Raw genomic sequence first — 18,242 nt, forward strand, 5'->3', positions numbered from 1 at the left:
AAAACATCCCTCAGAAAAACAATCGGATAATTTTTTTATTCCCTTCCTTTCCCATTGTTTCAAAGTGATATTGGAGACTGTAAAAGGAACAAGTTGATTGTTATATAATGGCAATCGTCCAGACAATTTATTTTTGAGCCCCAATTTATTAAGTTTACTTGTCCATAAATGTAATATATGCTTTAATATTGGGACATCGTAAGTCCGTAATAAATTTTTATTCCATCGAAACAAAAACTCATGAGAAAATTTTTCTGAAATAACCGCCATTTCTATCTTTGCCCAACTGGGCGGATCATCCATATTCATTAATGCACTAAGAAATTTAAATTGAGCTGCTTCATAATAATGTTGAAAATTCGGTAATCTTAAACCTCTAAATTGAAAATCCCACATCAGCTTTCTCATCGCTACCCTCGGAAATTTTCCCTTCCATAAAAAGTCTCTAATTGCTTTATATAGATCCTTAAAAAAACTTTTATTTAAAAAATAAGGAATTGATTGAAACAAATATTGTATTCGAGGAAAGATATTCATTTTTATAGTGTTAATCCTCCCTAATAAACCCAAAGGCAAATCCTTCCACCTAATCAAATCTAATTTAATCCTTTTTATTAAAGGAAGATAATTAATTGAATATAAATCTTGAAATTCTGTATTAACATTAATTCCTAAATATTTAATTTGTGTGGTCCACTTCAAATTTGTAATACTTTTATACATTGAATAATCATTTTTACAAATTGATAAAATTTCACTTTTGGTCCAATTTACTTTATAACCAGATAATTGACCATAAGTTTCTAAACATTCTTGAATTACTGGTAAAGAAATACCCGGATCCACCAAATATAATAAAACATCATCAGCAAATAAATTAATCTTATATTCCTCATTCAAAACTCTCATACCTTTAACATTTTCATTTTGACATATTAATTGTGCCAAAGGCTCAATGACTATAGCGAATAAAGCAGGTGACAATGGGCATCCTTGTCTAGTAGACCTTGTTAAATTAAAAGATTCTGAAATCTGCCCATTGACAGCAATTCTGGCCTTCGGGCTATTATATAAAGCTTTTATCAATCCAATAAATGAAGAACCAAAACAAAATTTCTCAAGTACTTTAAACAAAAACTTCCATTCCACTCATCAAAAGCTTTTTCTGCATCCAGCGAAACCACTATTGGATAATTCATCTGAGATTTAGATTTATTTATCAAAGTTATTAAACGCAAAATATTATCTGACGCATATCTATTTTTTATAAATCCCGTTTGATCACTATGTATTATTTTAGGCAAGTATTGAGCTAATCGATTAGCCATAGCTTTTGCTACAATTTTGTAATCTACATTTAACAGCGATATTGGTCTATAAGAAGAAACCTGTAAAGGATCTTTATTTATTTTGGTATAACTATAATTATTGCATTGGAACAAGACTCGGGTAATCGAAAAGTGTCAAAAATTTGTTGTAAAATATCCTTATAAATAGGAAATATATCAGCATAAAAAGTTTTGTAAAACTCTATAGAAAACCCATCTTCACCAGGTGCCTTTCCATTTGGCATATCTCTTATCGACATTTCTATTTCATTTTCTGTAAAGGATTTATCTAACTCCTGTCTATCTTCTTGATTCAAATGTGGCAATTTAATATTTTTCAAAAAAGAATCTAAAGCATCTTCAGTTACATCTTTACATTCTGAAGTATATAATATTTTATAGAAATTACAAAATTCCTCATTAATTTCCTTTTGATTAAAAGTAATACCCGATTTCTTTCTAATTACTGGTATAATTCTAGATAATTGTTCCTTTTTTAACTGCCATGACAGAACTTTATGAGCTTTCTCACCCCATTCATAAAACTTATGTTTAGTTCGGTTCATTAAACATTCAAACCGATAAGTTTGTAATTTATTATATTTAAATTTTAAATTAGTTAACTGGTTCTTTTGCATTTCAGTAGCATTTTTTTGAAATTCTTTTTCAGTAACAGTTATCTTTCTCTCTAAATCTACATTGTTTTAACCTTGTTAGCAATTCACATTTTAAGTAACAAGAGGGCATATTCCTCCATATATTCAACTCAAAACTCATGAGCACAGAATTTTCTTGCCAGGAACCTGCTGGGAAGCTACTTCAAGTTATGTCAACCTCTGCTCTACCCTGGAGTTTGCTGAAAGAATATTAATGGAAATAAGTACAGGTTAACTGTTGCAGCTTATGGGAGCTTCCTGTGTGCATTAACTACATTACAAACATTGATGATATTACATTTCACAGGTAATTCAAGGCTGTGAACCATTTGGGGATTGGGAGGTCATTATATTGGGCCAATCCTCAGATTGGATCTGCCCATGGCTTTAGAAAGCAGGGACAATAAACTAAACAACTAAACCAGTGACTGTAAGTTGTCGTTAGAGTCTTTCTGAGTGATGGGGACATGGTGAGAATCAGAGTGGGATTAGCACAGGATCAGTGCAAATGGTCAACATACATCTAGAGGGCCAATGGGCCTATGCCCATGCTGTATCTCTGTGGGAATGCTCCCTGCTTGCTGCTCAATGACAAGCCGACCAAGTTCCCAATGGAGATTGAGCATTTCTGACTTCAACAACAGCATCTGCACACGTTCATGTTTCACTCCATTTATTTGCTCCACTGCAAAATCTCTTCAAGGGATGCCTACCCTGAAGAAATTTGCCTCTCTTCCCATTTTCCCACAGCCTTTAATTCAGAAGCTTGTCTATTTTCACACAACTTTAGGAAGGGCCCAGTTTAGCAACGCCAGGAATATATCTTTACCATCCATGGATGCTGTGAGGATTGCTGAGTTCCTCCAGCATTGACTACAACCACAAACTGGAGTTTCAATCCAGTCTCCGCCTACTGAGTGCTGCACATCATACATGGAGTTCATACATCTAGCCCTTGGACATATGGCAGAACTTTAGTCAGTTCACATTGACATGGAGATCTTTCTGATCTTGCCCTTACCTTCACTGACCAACAGTCACAAACCCATCAGCACAGAGAACAGACATGGCCACAGCCCACTTCAATCCAGGAACAGAGTTGGAAATAAATATATATTTATTTTTACAAACTTTAAAATGCATCAACTCCATCTTTGCTGGATTTAAATTGTTTATCCCAAATAAGATCAAAATGTTCAATTTGGAATGACAGAATGAGAGATGACTTCACAAAGGTGCATAAGATTATGTGAGAGAGAGAGAGAGAGAGAGAGAGAGAGAGAGAGAACAGCCAGGCACAGAGAAGAAGTCCAGTCCTGGTGCAAAACACGCAGACACACAACCAGACATAACACACATACAGACAAGCAATTCATGTCAAGAATTCATATATACTAATAAATAAATATTGCTTCGTACATATGAGAGTCTCAGATGGTTCGTGAGAGCAGTTCCAGCATTCTCACTGATTCTCCTTACATTTGTATGGCCTTGATGTCAACTGAATGTTCCAGACTCAAAGTTTGAGAGGGAACATCTGCTCCCCAACTGAATCTTAGCAAAAACACACAGCGAGAAAGCAGCAGGTTCCAATCAATGGCTAATGATACGTTAGACTCCTGATCCCAGTCTAATCTTACTTACATCAAAGTTGGTTTTATAAACTAACCACAATTCAGCATCTTAGCCTGGTGACTGACTTCCTGGAGTTGAACAGGAAAGTCTGCAGATACTGGGGTTAAGGCAGAATACACAAAAGTGCTGGAGAAATTCAGCAGATCCCAAGTATCTATAGGAAGCAAAGGGTAACCAACATTTTGGCCCTGAGCCCTTCTTCAGGGTGAGCCTGGACAAGCTTCCAAACCTCAGACCTAGTGATGCAAGACATCAGCTCAAATCTCACCATAGCAGACGGGGATTGGAATTCAAGTGCCTATGTCCATTTGGAATTGAAACGCCCAACTCAGTTACAGAGTCTCCGCATCCTCCAGGCTGTTGTGAAAGAAAATTAGTTTCATTCACGTTTATCAGTAGAAAAAAGCCGCTGTCATTCCCTGGCCTCTAGGTAACTCCAGGGTCAAGATGGTTAACACTTAACTCTCAACAATACAGGTGGTTAGGCAAGTGGCATAAAATAGAAAATTCAAGTGAGGAAGTTTCTCCTGAATTCTTCAGTAGAATATATGCTTCTGTAGCAGGTTGTGCGCGAAAAGACTGAAACAACAAGTTGAGCTTGAGTAACACAACTGCTTTACTTTGAATTCTGCGCTGCAACCTTTAAGGCTGTGTCGGGTCCCATCCCCTGCGTTCCGGCACTTGCTTTATGCTAGCGCAAGCGCACATGTGCCCTTCCGGTCTGGACCAGAAGAGATGGTCCTGCAACGCCATCTTTTCCGCAGCTGCCCCACGGACAGTGCGTGCCAAGCGGGGCTGGTTCGCCACTACAACTATGTGCGTCGCCACACAACACTCCCCCAGAACCGGCACCAATGGTCTCACAATGCATCGAGGGTGAAGTCTGCTGACTCGGCAGCTGGTTTCAAACTGTCCAGTGTGAATAATTCCTCCTTGCCCCCAATGTCACCTTGCTGGGCGCGAGCCAGATTGTGGTAGTCGATACCTTGCGCTAATGTGTTGACTGCTGGTCTGGAGAATTGTGTTTTCCAGAGAGACGTAGGATAAGTGTCTCTGCTGGCAATCTGTGTACAGAGTGAATGACCGCCCCTCCAGGGAGCAGCAGAAATGGCAGATGGCCAGGTAAAGGGCCAGCAGCTCTCTGTCGAATGCGCTGTACTTCATTTGGGCGGTCACAAAGTGGCGACTGAAAAAGGCGAGAGGTCTCCATGAGTTGTTGACAGGACAGCACCTGCTGTGTTTGGCGCGCCAACTGTGAGGGCCATCGGTACGTCCATTCGTGGGTAGACGAGCATCGTTGTATGAGCCAGGACCTCTTTGGTCTCCTTGAAAGCATTGTGAGCTTCGTCCATCCACACGAGGTCCTTCGTCTAACTCGACATCAGAGCGAAAAGAGGGGGAATAATCTTGGCTGTCACAGGGATGAACCTTATGTAAAAATTCACCATGCCCATGAACTCTTGTAGACCCTTCAGTGTCATTGGTCTGGCAAAATGTCGTATGGCCACCACGTTGTTGGGTAGGGGCTGGCGTCATCTTTGGTAATTTTGTGGCCCGGAAAGTCCATTTCCACAAGGCCAAACTGGCACTTCTCTGCATTAATGATGAGGCCCCGAACTGTGCAAGGTGGTTGAAAAGCTGACATGGCTGCGTCATGTGGCTCCTCGAGAGTGCTGCTGGCTACCAGGATGTTGGCGAGGTAGATGAAAAGGAAAGGCAAGTCTCTGACGACTATGTCCACGTGCCGCATTTTCCAAGCCGAAGGGCATGCGAATGAACATGAAAAGGCTGAAATGAGTGATGACAGCAGTCTTCTGGACAGCATCTGGGTGCACAGGGATCTGATGGTATCCCTGGATCAAGTTGACTTTAGAGAAAAGCTTTGTGCCATGGAGGTTCGCTGCGACATCCTGGATATGGGGAATTGGGTCGCAGTCGGGCATTGAGGCATCTGTAGACCCTACAGGGTCTCCAGCTTCCGTGGAACTTTGGTACCATGGAGGGGTGAGGCCCACGGGCTGTCAGAATGGCAAACAATGCCTAGTTCTTCCATACATTTAAACTCTTCCTTAGCGAGGTTGAGTTTATCCAGGGCTATGCGGCGGGCCCGTGAATTCAATGGTGAGACAGTGGTCGTGATGTGGTGCTGGACGCCATACTTCGGCATGGAGACAGTGAAATGGGGGTGCAGAATAGAGGGAAAACTAGGGAAGAGGGGGCTGTATTGGCCATGTGAAGTCTTCACGGAAGTGAGCTTAGTGGACAGCCCATTGGACGTGCCGAGGAGTACCGTCCAGAAAGTCTCAATTTGGACTGGTTGTCTGCCCTGGAGGTCTACTAATAGGGAGTGTGTCCGCAGGAAATCTGCACCATATAGATGTTTGTCCACCGAAGCTAGCGTGAAGGACCAATTGAAGGTGATCTCACCGAAAAAGAATTTGCCTCTTCCCAAAAGTTTTAATGGCAGTGTTGTTGGCTATGCCTAGGGAGGAGCCATGAGGTCTCGTGCGCGTCTAGAGTGATGTAGGGGGGGAAATGATGCTTATCTCTGCCCCTGTGTCCACGAGGAGCCTGCAGCCCGAGATCCTGTCCCAGATGGTTGGCCCCATCATTTCCCGGAAATGACACGACTGGTGCCACCTGCATGCTGATGCCCCCCAACGCTGATGGTAGGTTCGGGCTTTCTGTTGTCTGGCGGGGCAGGGCCTATTTACTTGGTGGATTGGACTTGGGCGTTGTCCTCGATGGCGGCCGTGTAACACGGTTGACTGAGTCTATGATCTGGTGCTTGGAATGGTAGAGAATGTCTGCTCATGCCACAACCTTACGCCAGTCGCTGAAATTTGTATCGGGCAATAGGAATCTGATGTCTTCAGGCATTTCCTCGAGGAAAGCCTGCTCGAACATGAGGGAGAGCTTGTGCCCTTCTGCATGTGTGAGCATTTCATCCACGAGTGCAGATAGTGCCCTGTCACTTAGGCCCTCCAAGTGAAGGAGCCTGGTGGCCCTCATGTGTCGTGAAAGGCCATATGTGCCAATGAGGAGGTTTTTATTTTCCTCTGGTTGCACCTGGATGAGGTAATCAACCCATGAGGTGGCTTCCTGGGTCACCAGTGTAGCGGGTTGTACACAAGGGCAGCGAAAAGACTGAGACAACAGGCTCGAGTAACCCAACTGCTTTGCTTTGAATTCCACACTGCAGCCTTTAAGGGTGTGTCGGGTCACGCCCCAACCCCCACCCCCTTCCCATCCCCCACATTCTGGAACTTGCATCACGCTGATGCAAGCGCGCATGCACCCTTCCGGTCTGGACCAGCAACACCATCTTTGCTGCTGACTGCACTTGACAAGGTGGGGGGGGGGGGGGGGTACAGGTCGCTGCTACAACTATTTTGATTGCTCCCATATAGAATTCTTCTGGACATATAAACTTTCACCTGATCAACAGCTCTGTAGGTCCACACACACTTCTGACCCAGCCCAGAAATCAAAGGGAATTCCTCCCAGCTCATCCCTTGTTTGTACAGGGTCAACTGTGGCCCTGGTCAGGGTGAATCCGAAATGGTCATCTCTGACCTGGATGGATGATAAGGTAGCTGCAGCAGGATCTGCAGCCACCCCCTCCTCAATCCACACCCACCACACTGCAGTGATGTGGCCATAAGTTAGAACTATAGATCCATAGAACACTACAGCACAGAAATAGGCCCCTCAGCTCATCCTGTCTGTGCCAAATTAGTCCCAATGGCCTGCACCTGGACTATAGCCATCCATACCCCTTCCATCCATGCACCAATATAAATTTTTCTTGTATGTCAAAACTGAGCCCACATTCACCTCTTCACTGGCAGCTCATTCCATCAAGTGGGCGGCCCTGTCGGCGAAGTGGTTAGTGCAACACCTTTAAAGTTCGAATCCCACGCTGTCTGCAAGTAGTTTGTATGTTCTTCAGTGTTTCTGTGGGCTTTCTCTGAGGGCTCCGGTTTTCCTCCCATCATTTGAAATGTGCCAGGGATGTAGTTTAATTGATGTTGCAGTTTGTATTGGTGCATGGATGGGAAAGGTATGGAGGGCTATGGTCCAGGTGCAGGTCATTGGGACTAATTCGGCACAGACTAGATGAGCCGAGGGGTGTAAATTGGGCAGCACAGAATTGTGGGCTGAAATGGCCTATTAGCGTGCTGTATGTCTAAATTAGAGTCTGGAAAAACAATCACCTGAAGAAACACACAAAGATCAGCATGTACAGAGCCTTTGTCATACCCACGCTCCTGTTCGGCTCCGAATCATGGGTCCTCTACCGGCATCACCTACGGCTCCTAGAACGCTTCCATCAGCGCTGTCTCCGATCCATCCTCAACATTCATTGGAATGACTTCATCACCAACGTTGAAGTACTCAAGCTGGCAGAGTCCGCAAGCATCGAATCCACGCTGCTGAAGACCCAACTGCGCTGGGTGGGTCACGTCTCCAGAATGGAGGACCATCGCCTTCCCAAGATCGTGTTCTATGGCGAGCTCTCCACTGGCCACCGAGACAGAGAAATCTCTTGGTGCCTGCCACATTGACCACCGCCAGTGGGCTGATATCACCTCCAACCGTGCATCTTGGCGCCTCACAGTTCGGCGGGCTGCAACCTCCTTTGAAGAAGACCTCAGAGCCCACCTCACTGACAAAAGACAAAGGAGGAAAAACCCAACACCCAACCCCAACCAACTAATTTTCCCTTGCAACCGCTGCAACCGTGCCTGCCTGTCCCGCATCGGACTTGTCAGTCACCAACGAGCCTGCAGCAGACGTGGACATACCCCTCCATAAATCTTCATCCGCGAAGCCAAGCCAAAGAAAAAAAAAAGATGACATCTGTATAAAGTGAAGGGGGGGAAATTCAGGGGTGGGTTTTTACACAGAGCAGTGGATGCCGAAAATATATTGGTAGGGATAGTCGTGGAGGCTGAAACAAATTGGGCCATTGAATGTCTCTTAGAAATTATGTCAGAATAAATAGGGGGTTCTGGGTGTGAGGGAGAGAAGAGCTAGATTGTTGAGAAGGTTTAAAAAAAAACATGGTGGACCAAGGGGCCTGAGCTGTTCTGCATTTTTTTTCCACTGAGGTTGGTAAGATACAAACCAGAAGACATGGGTTAAGGGTGAAAGGGGAAAAGTTTAGCAGAATACTAAAGAAGTCATTCAGTATCCGTGGTAGAGCAGAACAGGTCACTTTGGACACACTCTTAACAGCTGGGGTAGGTCAGAAACAAGTATGGTAGGACATAACAGCCACTTCTTGCCCTAGCTGAGTTCCATCAAAACATTCTAAAGTCACAGAAATCCATGGATGTTATGAGACCTACCAGGTTCCTTCAGCATTTCTTATAATCAAGTGTCAGCAGATTTTCGTGTTTCAATCAAACCAAAACACTGGCCCAGACGGTTATCAAAAGAAATTGGAGGTAAACAATGTTTCCTACCATGTTGACACACAGCAGGTGAGTGGCAAGTGCACAGGTAAAAAATGGCATCGTTGGAGAGACAGCCTTACAAGGGTGGCCGATCGCCAACGGTCTCATCACTGGAATGCACTGAATCCTGTCAAATAGACAGGAACTAAATACATCTTATCAAAGAGCCTTATCCACTTCAAAGTGCACTTAACAATGTAATGCATGCTGAATATTACCATACTTCCAGTCCCTCTGGCACTGAAAATTAACCATATCAAAAGTTGAGTCTTTCAAATTTTAATCAAATACAGAAGTTAATTACAAAATATATTTTCATTCCTTTCTTTTTTTTTGTTAATCCAATCCAACTGCAGTCAATTTGGCATTGAATTGGAAATTAGTGGGTGAAATCATTTTCAGTCTTGGACTTTGAACACAAAGCGCCTAGGCTTCTAAAAAGTGAACTCTCTGGGGATCACAGGGGTGGGCAGGATTACGTTCAGTCATGAATTATCAGGCCAATGCTCCAGTGAATAGGTGGTAACTGTGGCTCAGTGGATTGCATTTTTGTCAAAGAGTCAAAAGATTTAAAATTCACATTGTGCTCAAGAACTGGAGTTCAATCCACATTGAGGGAGTTTAGCATCAAAAGTGCTAGCTATAAAAATGTTAACCTTGGCTTAGTCTACCCAGTACAGGGTTCCATAAAATTAGTCTGAAGAGCCAGAATTATTTGTCCTGATGCCTTGGTGAATATTTACTCAATCGCAGAAACAGATGTCCTGACCATGATCCTCATTGCTATTTGTGGGAACTTGTGCAAATTGGCTGCCGCATTTCCTACATTATTAGTTCAGAAAATACTTTATTGACTTGGGGACATCCCAAGATGAAGAAAGGCAGCACATAAATGTCTTTCCTCATGAAGAATGACCATTCCAACAAAAGAAAGATCCCAGTGGGCCAAAGTTAACCAGCCAAGTCTGGAACAATCCTAAGCTCTTAACTATGTATTCCACCCCCCCCCCCCCACCACCCCCCCCCACCACCCCCCCCCACCACACACATAATAGCAGGAGCTGGCTGAGAGCTCATTCACACATCCAGGAAAGTCCTGAGTTCCAGCACATGGACATGGCCAGGATTTCTCCTTCTGACTTTGAACAAATACAAACTCATCTGTGCTGTGAGCAACAATGCCTCAGTTCTTATCAAATTGCCAACTCATCAAGAACTAGCCCAAACTGATGCTTGATACACCAATTGATTGATTGATTTTAGGAGATAGTTTCCACATGCCCTGGGGACCATCAGTTCCAAATTAACCTGCCCACAAAGCAACATTCCAAAGGGAAAGACTGAGAAACATGATCAAGGAGCCATCGGGCCTTCCACACACATACGCACACAGAATGCTGAAAGACACGGACAGAGTAGATGTAGAAAGCTGTTATCAAAACATGGAGAAGCTGGAGGAACTCAGAGGGCTTCACAGCTGCCATAGGAGCTAAAGATTTATTACCGATGTTTCGGGCCTGAGCTTTTGCCTCAAGGTGATATTATTACCTCCGATGGACACTGCATTTCTGAGCTTTGACCACAATCACAATGTTGGCAGACTTACGTGTTTCACTCTATAGAAAAGTTGTTTCCCATGATGTCAGAGTCTAGGAAAAGAGGACACAACTTCAGGGTCGAAGGACAACTGCTTAGAATGGAGGAATCTCTTTAACCAGTGAGTGGTTGTGGAGGCCATGTCACTGGGTGCATTTAAGGCAGAGATTAATAGATTCTGGATTTGCTGGGGATTCGGTTATGGGGAGAAGGCCAGTCAGTGGGGCTGAGTGGGAAATTGGATCAGCTCATGATTGAATGATGGGGCAGACTTGATGGGCTGAATGGCCTATTTCTGCTCCTTATGGACTGTCCTGCTACATCACAGTGCAGAACGGTTGTTGCAAAGAAATGGATTGGAGGTCATTCCACAGTACCACAAAAGTGGAAGAGATGATAATTGGAGTCTCCCTTCCCTCCACCTCCCCCCACCTCACCCTGCCCATTGATGTGATCTACCGCGATCATTGAGGACCCTTTCCATTGAGGACCCAGCACACAGCATCTTTCACCTGCTCCCGTCAGAGAATTGATACAGGAGTACCCGAGCCAGCACCACCAGGCAGTGAGAATGCTGAACGACCAAAGGAACTGCTCACACTAACCCTCTGAGACTCTCATATTCATGAACCAATATTTATTTATTTGTATAGATAAAATACTGGTCTCTGTATGTATGTTATATATGATTTTATGTCTGCATGTTTTGCATCGAGGACTGGAGAAAGCTGTTTCGTCGGGCTGTACTTGTACCATCAGATGACAATAAACTTGACCTGTCTTGACTATATTCCTGTGAGGATCTAGCCATCTCATTAATATCTGTCTCCCAGACATCATCCATGGGAATAAGCCAAGTGAGAGCCCCAGAAAATGAACATCTGGAGTGTTGCTCTCACTGAAACCTACTTCCAATCTTTCTGTTCATCCAGACTGATCTTCCTCCTCCCATGCCACAGACTTCGTGCATGTGTAGGGCAGGGGACTGACTGACTGAATGCTCGAGGCACAGAAAAACATCAGGCCAAAGGGAGAAAATGAGCTAGTTTTCATATTCCACCACAGCACCAGCACTAACCCAATGGGCCAAAAGTCCTCCATCAACATCTCCTGCTCTAAATCTACATTTAAGGTTGCTTCAGTGGGTTTAAGCACAGACCAGAAATCAAGCCAAAAACCTTTGTGTCCTTCACTGGCAGGCCAATGCATGGCATTCTTCAGCATCAGCTAGATTTTTAAAAGCACGGGAGTACAGAGAACAGGACGTTACATCATGTCCCTGAGAGAAACCTTCACTTAAAAGCAGGACTACGAGTCTAATACTTGAAACGCATGCAAAAACTGGAAGGGAGGGATTTTCTCCTTGTCTTTTGTTAAGTGTCGGAGAGCTGGAAGATGTATTAATGTCATTGAAAGTGCACTGATGGTGTTTTTTTCATCACCAAGCAATTTCCTTCAAAGATCCTGTACCAACGCTCTTGGCAATCAGCCCAACTTTACCATTTATGGGTCCGCAGGGAACTATTCAGCTCACCAGCCATTTACAAAGACAAAAGTGCTGGAGAAACACAGCAGGTCACGCAGCATCCTGAGGAAATAAAAGCATTTTGGGCCTGAGCCCTTCATCAGGTATTACCCTTCATTTCCCACGGATGCTGCATGACCTGCTGAGTTTCTTCAGCATGTTGGTATGTTGCACTCGACCCCAGCATCAGCAGATTTTCTTGCTTAACTCCAATCTAGTTTGCAGGACATGGATGTTAGTGAATAATTTCAGTCTTTTAACCTGTAACCGTAGTGGGAAGTTCAAGGCCTCAGTTACTAGCCACACGTGTGACAGCAAGGTTGTGAGCCTCGTCAAATTAACTCTTTAAAGCATCGATCCCAATGTTTAAAAACCCCCTGTGGGCATACTTTTGCAGCCAGCTCATTACGCGCTTTGCACAGCCTTTAGCTAGAGAGCCCAGCTGTCCAGTGACTGATGAATAATTGTCTGCAGACGCGCTCCTCACATAACATATTACATGGTTTCTCCACTGGCAGCAGAGGTGCAGGGTGTGTTGGGTGGTGGAGAAAGGAGAGATGGAGTTTGAATATTGAAGGCAGGACCAAAGATTTTCACACTGCCACAGAAACAGAACAAAGCAGACCAGCATTGTGAGACCACAGCAGACAGCTGCTCAGAAGTATGTCCTTAGCTTTGCCTGCACTTGGCCAACAGTTCACAGCACTCCTCAATGCAGAAGATTTAAAGGGATGGCTACACCAATGGATAGTTGGAGTAAGAGATCATCATCTCAACAAACTTCTTGGGGACTGACTTAACAATAGTGCTTGAATTTAGCTCGAGGGGAGATAGCAAAGGGGATGCATTTACAAAATACCTTCACTATTCTAAAACAGACCCAGTGATCTCATGAATGGACACTGGGACAGAGGAGGAATTACAACAGCTAACCACATTCTGAGATGAGCATTCAACAGCAGAACTGAGAAACATTGACCCAAGGCATTCAAGCCCACTCTGCATCTTTGCTAAATCAGAGACCACAGCTGGAATGGCACTGGGAATTTCTCAAAAATTCTCAAAAACATTGCGACTCAGCAGAAGTTCTGGAGGGCATTCAGTTAAGACGTCTTCTCTGCTATCATTCAGCAAACATCAAAAGATCCCACTTATGGTGTAGAGCTGAAGATTTACTCCGACACTGTGGCCACACACACACACACACACAGCTCAACAACATAGCCCCCAAAACAGACTTCTCCACAAGCCTCCTCACCCCAGTCCATTTATTAAAGGAGCACTGGTAATGCAGAGATATCAAACAGCAAATGCTGAAAATCTGAAACAAAATTGCATTTTGAAGGATTTGGAGTCTGAAAAGTTCCTCTCTCCATAGATGCTGCCTGACCGCTTGAGTATTTCTGGCTTTTCTTTTGTTTTAATGTCAGAGTAGACTCCCACTAAAGGCAGTTTAGTTTTGAAAGACAAGAACAGGGACAGTGAGGACTCAGCATGCTATCTTTCAGTTCCCTGTCCCATTCCCTTGCTGACATGTCTGTCCATGGTCTCACGCACTGCCAGACTGAGACCACCTGTAAATTGGAGAAACAACACCTCATCTTCTGACTGGGCACCCTCCAACCAAAAGGGTGATCTCTGGTTTTCATTAAGCCCCACCCCCTCCTCCTTCCCCATCCCTTTTCCCCAGCTCTGCCTCTCTCCCTTTCCCTCCCGTCTCCTTTCACAGATCTAAAAATCAATTCTCACCCCTCCTCTTATCATATCCTGTTGTTCACCTGAACTCTTCCCCCAGCCAGCACTTTCTCTACTCTGACCTTTCCTGTCCTTTCCTTGAAGAAGGGCTCAAGTCCGAAATGTGGGCAATATATCTTTATCTCCCATGGGTGCTGCAAAACCAGTCGAGTTTCTCCAGTATTTCGGCGGGTTTTACTTCAATTACAGTCTGCAAACTTTCATGATTCACTCATGCTTCTGAAACTGAACACATACAATGATCATATTAAGAATTCCTTGAAGAAGGGATCAGGCCTGAAACATCAGCAATATATCTTTGACTCCTATAGACTGTGTTTTCAGTTACATTTCGTGAAACACGAAAATCTATCAGAAGAGGTGAGAACGCTGGGGCATTCATTCAACCGTGACACAAAAGACAAAGAAACCTGATAAAAGGCCTTTGAAATCTTTTGATAAGGTGCCGAAACTACTTGTATTTCTTGTCGTGCTCAGATGTAATGAAGTGATGAGAAGGTTTGAGTCAAAGTTCTGTGGACTTCCTAAGCAGGGAGGGAGCTATGATGTATTGAAGAGATACACTGAAGGAATAGGAGGTGGGAAGGATTCATTGTGATGGGGAAAAGGATGTGTGCAACAGAAACCAACAGGGAGAGGGAGGGCCGAATAGACTGCCTGAGTGCAGCAGATTTTCAGCACTGAACCAAGGCACAAACAGAAGCCGCTGGATGGGTCCAATGGAGTGCGTTTTGCAAATTCTCCAGAGATCTTCCCACGCTGCGGCTCATCCCCCACCCAGGCATCACATCCCCATCACAGCAAGATCCCAGCGGTCAATCCGTCTTGGCCCGACAGTGACTGTTCAGCCACTGCAAATTTGGGCATCTGGAAAGTGATTAGTCTGCCTTTAGGAGAGAGCTGCCAGCTGGATCTGGTCTGAGTAAGGAAAATGTGAGAGTATTCGGGGGGTGGGGTGGAGAGAGGATTGGGGGGTGGAGAGAGGATTGGGGGGTGGAGAGAGGATTGGGGGGTGGAGAGAGGATTGGGGGGTGGAGAGAGGATTGGGGGGTGGAGAGAGGATTGGGGGGTGGAGAGAGGATTGGGGGGTGGAGAGAGGATTGGGGGGTGGAGAGAGGATTGGGGGGTGGAGAGAGGATTGGGGGGTGGAGAGAGGATTGGGGGGTGGAGAGAGGATTGGGGGGTGGAGAGAGGATTGGGGGGTGGAGAGAGGATTGGGGGGTGGAGAGAGGATTGGGGGTGGAGAGAGGATTGGGGGGTGGAGAGAAGATTGGGGGGTGGAGAGAGGATTGGGGGGGTGGAGAGAGGATTGGGGGGTGGAGAGAGGATTGGGGGGTGGAGAGAGGATTGGGGGGTGGAGAGAGGATTGGGGGGTGGAGAGAGGATTGGGGGGTGGAGAGAGGATTGGGGGGTGGAGAGAGGATTGGGGGGTGGAGAGAGGATTGGGGGGTGGAGAGAGGATTGGGGGGTGGAGAGAGGATTGGGGGGTGGAGAGAGGATTGGGGGGTGGAGAGAGGATTGGGGGGTGGAGAGAGGATTGGGGGGTGGAGAGAGGATTGGGGGGTGGAGAGAGGATTGGGGGGTGGAGAGAGGATGGGGGGTGGAGAGAGGATTGGGGGGTGGAGAGAGGATTGGGGGGTGGAGAGAGGATTGGGGGGGTGGAGAGAGGATTGGGGGGTGGAGAGAGGATTGGGGGGTGGAGAGAGGATTGGGGGGTGGAGAGAGGATTGGGGGGTGGAGAGAGGATTGGGGGGTGGAGAGAGGATTGGGGGGTGGAGAGAGGATTGGGGGGTGGAGAGAGGATTGGGGGGTGGAGAGAGGATTGGGGGGTGGAGAGAGGATTGGGGGGTGGAGAGAGGATTGGGGGGTGGAGAGAGGATTGGGGGGTGGAGAGAGGATTGGGGGGTGGAGAGAGGATGGGGGGTGGAGAGAGGATCCGGGGGGGTGGGTGGAGAGAGGATCTGGGGGGGTGGAGAGAGGATCCGGGGGGTGGGTGGAGAGAGGATCGGGGGGGGGGGGGGGGGGTGGAGAGAGGATCCGGGGGGGGGGGTGGAGAGAGGATCCGGGGGGGGGGGTGGAGAGAGGATCCGGGGGGGGTGGGTGGAGAGAGGATCCGGGGGGGGGGGGGGTGGAGAGAGGATCCAGGGGGGCTGGAGAAAGCAAGTGAAGGGAGCAAGTGTGTGTGTGTGTGTGTGTGTGTGTGTGTCGGCATGGAGGATCCCGGGCAGGAGGAGTTAGCAGTGCTCCGCTGTCCGGACGACCACTGGCTGGTCTTTGCAACCACTCTGGGACATGATTAACTACATGGAGATTTCACTCCGGGTTCCCGTGGCCCAAATCTAAGTTGTGAAGAATTGTGGAGTTTTTTTTAAAAGAAAACTTGAGTCTTATTACACACTATTCAACATGACACTGTAAAAACAGAACTTGTCACATAAAACCCTTCAGTGAACAAGCTTGTTTTTATTTCACTCTTGGCCTCTTTCCAGAATCCATCTGGGGAAATAACTATTTAAAGAAACTTTCAATCCATTGAAGGAGCATTGCAAAAAACACCACAGCTGCCCTCCAATTTTGTGGGGGTTTCTTTTGTCTTGGAAATCTCAACAATACGTTTCCTCAAAATCTTACAAAGTTGCGCCAGTAACTGAAGTTGGGGCTGCATCTAAATGACGCCGGGCTCGTCCAATAGGCTCGCCCTTCGGAGAGGGTTGACTGCCAGGGGCTAAAAAAGTTGCATTCTGCAGTATCAGTCTGGTAGCAATTAGAGTGTGCAGCAGAGCAAAGGCAGCGCCGGTGCAGGAGTCTCCGAGCCCGCACTCCACGCCGCATCCTCCAGCCACTAACCTGAACACAGTCCTCGCTTGCTCCAGTCAAGGATTTCAACCAGCCTGGAATTCCGCGTCCGCTCTTCTCCGCGCCAGAGCGGGACAGGTCACCTCCCTCCCGGCAGCTGTACGCCCAGCCTCCTGCTTTAAAAGCTCATCCCTGTTCCCCCGTCCTCCCTTCACGCTGGGCTGAGGGCTCGCTGGTCCCGGGAGCAGCAGGCAGTGACAGAAGCAAGGCTCATTCTTGGGGCACCGAAGGGGAGAGTCCCTCCGAGGGGGTGGGGAGAGGCTGGACGCACCTCCTAGTTCGACAGCAATACTTCTTCCAAGCTCCGGAGTGAGGGAGCCGTTGGTGGAAATGTTTGGGAAAAAAAAGGTCAGGCTTTCTACAAATAACGTCAAACATACGCGACCCAGCACTTTGCAATTGCGATGCAATTGTTGAGAGGCAAGGCATGAATTCCTTGCATTAACACGGTGATGTGGAGTCCACACCTTGGCGCGCAGCCCAAACCTTTCCATCTGCCAGCAGGGAACTTGCTGCCCAGAATGATCCAACCATTCCTTCGCCCAAAATGCTTTGCTTCAATCAGCCGAGTTTGCGGGATGTGTTGGCAGCAAACGGGCGCTCAATCAGCCTGGGAGTTCTTGCCCTTTGGGGTACTTGGTCCCATAAATGACTCCAAGACCCAGGATCTAGAGGAGGATGGACTATTGGAGACTGAGGAGTCACTCCATGGGACGTCAAGGTTATTTTGTTGTCATGTAGTAAAACAGAAAATGTTATATCTCTTGAAATTTCCTTTAGTCTACTTAAGGCAGGCTATCAGCAAAAATTGCCCTGCGCCCCTGACAGCCAGAGAAAGAGAAGCAAAAGATAGTCGCTGAGTGTCCATGATTCACCTCGAGTGCTCCGCAGTCTGTGCAGCCATTTAATTCTGAACCAAGATCCAAATCTCTGAAGCCTCCAACCCCCTCATGCATCTCGGTTCCAATGCCTGATGGCCCTTGAGCTAGTCTGCAGCCTGGAGTGAGTCCTTTGACTGCAGTCGCTAGCAGCCTGTGTGAGCTCCTCACCTTGTGTCACCAACAGCCCACCTTCAGTCTCAGAACACCTCACTGAGCATCGTCCTGTAGGTCATCTCCTCTCTTGCTCAAACGGAGGATGGTCTCCCTATTTCCTGGTGCCCTTTTTGGCCAAATGTGACTTTTTATTCTCATTGCAGTGCACATATGAGCTGGAGAAACCCAGCAGGTCATGCAGCATATACAGGAAGTAAAGCATTTCGAGCCTGGGCTTTTCATCACAAGACAGGTGCTTCTAGTCTGTGGTGAAACATTGTTCCTCTAGTCCCACTCAGCTGCACCCTTTCCATTACCTTCCAGACCTCCCCCATCTATCCAATTTATTCTTAAAACTTAAGTGAGCCGCTGTTTACCACTTCAGATGACAGCTC

General features: G+C 46.3%; 1 protein-coding gene across 1 annotated transcript in view; it reads right to left on the minus strand.

The window, feature by feature from the left end:
- The window catches only part of LOC138736376 (sorbin and SH3 domain-containing protein 1), a 222,825-nt gene extending 205,481 nt beyond the window's left edge, over nt 1-17,344 (minus strand). Inside the window, exon 1 of the mRNA XM_069885797.1 lies at nt 16,805-17,344. The gene's annotated coding sequence lies outside the window, so the exon portion shown is untranslated. The remainder of the gene's footprint in view (nt 1-16,804) is intronic.
- Between the last annotated feature and the right edge of the window lie 898 nt (nt 17,345-18,242).

This window comes from Narcine bancroftii, chromosome 6 (genome assembly GCF_036971445.1).
Source record: "Narcine bancroftii isolate sNarBan1 chromosome 6, sNarBan1.hap1, whole genome shotgun sequence".
In the NCBI taxonomy this organism is placed as follows: domain Eukaryota; kingdom Metazoa; phylum Chordata; class Chondrichthyes; order Torpediniformes; family Narcinidae; genus Narcine; species Narcine bancroftii.